At 43.4% G+C, this 2,319-nt stretch overlaps 1 pseudogene; it reads left to right on the forward strand.

Annotated features, from left to right (window-relative positions):
• The first annotated feature begins 388 nt into the window (after positions 1-388).
• On the forward strand, positions 389-2,213 carry LOC111722774 (annotated as a pseudogene).
• The last annotated feature ends 106 nt before the right edge of the window (positions 2,214-2,319 follow it).

Consider the following 2,319-nt stretch of genomic DNA (forward strand, 5'->3'; position numbering starts at 1 on the left):
CACCAAACAACAATGACGGCTGCAAACAAAAAATAGCCAGGCAATGTGGCAAGCGCCTGTAGTGCCAGCTACTTGGGAGATGGAGGCAGGAGAATCACTTAAACCCAGAGTTTGAGGAGGCTATGAGCTGTGATGCTATCCAGGGCAACAGCTTGAGGCTCTGTCTCCAAAAAAAAAAAAAAAAAAAAAATAGCCAGGCACCGTGGCAGGCTCCTGTAGTCCCAGCTACTTGGGAGGTTGAGGCAAGAGAATCACTTAAGCCCAAGAGTTTGCGGTTGCTGTGAGCTGTGATGCCACAGTCACTCTACTGAGGGGTACAAAAGTGAGACTCTGTCTCAAAAAAATAATTAAATAAATATAATCCTAACCAGAAATGAAAGGTGGCTGGTACTGGATAAGGCATAAGAGGAGACTGCCTGACTCCATGAAAAGAATCAGGATAATACACCAGTACCAGAGGCTGCTATTCCTTTGACAGAGCCAGACTGGGATCCTAATAACAGTGGGTTGCCTCTTAGTCATTACAAAAGATGTCTTTTGGCAGGACTACAGAAAGGAGTTCCCAAGCAAAAGAGTCTAAACATGGTATAAGCCGTGTAGCATAAAGCAACTGAGGACCCATCTGAATTTCTGGAGAGAGTATACAATACCTACTCAAAGTACACAGACATGGATCCTGAGGCTCCTGAAAGTCAGTGAATAGCAAATATGACTTTTATTACCCAAAGTGCCCTGCACATACAGAAGAAATTCCAGAGACCCATAGCAATGAACCTCTCTGAGTTGGCAGACACTGCCTACAAGGTTTTCAACAATCAAAAGCATAAAAGAACACAAGAGAACCAAAAAAGGCCCAGGCTGCCACTATTTTTCTGGAGACCACCAATGATAAAAGAAGAAAGGGAAGAAGCTCTAGGAAGAGGAACTTGAGGTAGCAACGAACTCTGATTAAGGAAAACCAGTGTGCCTATTATAAGGAGGTGGGACACTGGAAAAATTAATGGTCAAACTGGCTGGTTCTGAAGATGACTAAGGGTGTCTGAGGCCTCAACTGGACTTTCTGTCCACTATGACTGCTGTCGCCCTAAAAATAAGAGGTGGGGGGGTTGGTGTCTGGCTGCCGCTTACTATACCAAGCCATGTGGCGAGAGGAAGCTTATTTCTGCCATGTACATAAATGAAGAGACCCTAGGATGGAATTTCCGATACTTAATGGCCAGGTTAGGAGAAGATGAACCTGCAAAGAAGATCTAGGAGGACTGTCTAGAAGGAAGGAAAGCCAGAGAAGATGATGCTACAATCACAGGAGAATGGCCTGTTTGACCTATCAGATTATGAACATATAGAAGATAAAACTTTTCCTCCTTTCCCACCTCGAGCTTCTCCAGGGAGACAAAATGGTGAAGAAGCTGAACCTGATGAAGAATCAGGAAGTGGAGCACCTGTTGGTACCTCCAAAGAGAACAGTTAAAAGGAATATACCCAAGCTGAATGCTCAGAGATCAACTTCAGAGAGAGGGCTTCCAGCCTTAAGGAATTTCTTTGATAAGGCAAAATTCAAAGGTAAAGGTTGTGAGGCTGAAGACTTGAAGATGCTAATCAGACACATGGAGCACTGGGCACTTAGGCTATTCCCTAAACTGCAATTTGAGGATTTTATTGAAAGAGTTGAATACCTGGGAAATAAGGAGGTTCAGATGAAGTAGGGGAAAATAATGGCCATGATATATCTGCTACTGAATTAGATCCCCCCCCCTTTTTTTCTTTTGGCCAGGGCTGGATTTGAACCTGCCACCTCTGGCATGTGGGGCTGGCACCCTACTCCTCTGAGCCACAGGTGCTGCCCAATTAGATCCCTTTTTAATAAACTCATCTGCAAGTGACAATTTTGCTTCTGAGTCAAATAGAAGCCTAACAGAAGAGCAACAAGAAAGAACCAAGAGAAATAAACATAAATAAACATAAAATAAATCTTGGAAAGAAGACAGGCAAAGCTACTGAGTAATAGTCCTTAGGAAATGACATGTTAATGAACACACAGATAGTTGAAGAGGTTAATACTGGTGAGGATCAAGAGGAGTCAAATGGACTAAACAAAGACATTCTGGGCTAATACTTTAAATGAAGAGGAGGGACTAAAATAAGAGGAAACTCTACTGGAACAATCCTTTTAAAAAGTGCAAAAGTAACCTTGTTTCATCCATAAATGTTACTGAAGTTAGACAGTCCTCGGATAAGAGCAAATGTATCGGCTCGGCGCCTGTGGCTCAAGCGGCTAAGGCGCCAGCCACATACACCTAAGGTGGCAGGTTCGAATCC

Source organism: Otolemur garnettii, unplaced genomic scaffold, assembly GCF_000181295.1.
Source record: "Otolemur garnettii isolate 467f Iridium unplaced genomic scaffold, OtoGar3 scaffold00361, whole genome shotgun sequence".
Classification (NCBI taxonomy): Eukaryota; Metazoa; Chordata; class Mammalia; order Primates; family Galagidae; genus Otolemur; species Otolemur garnettii.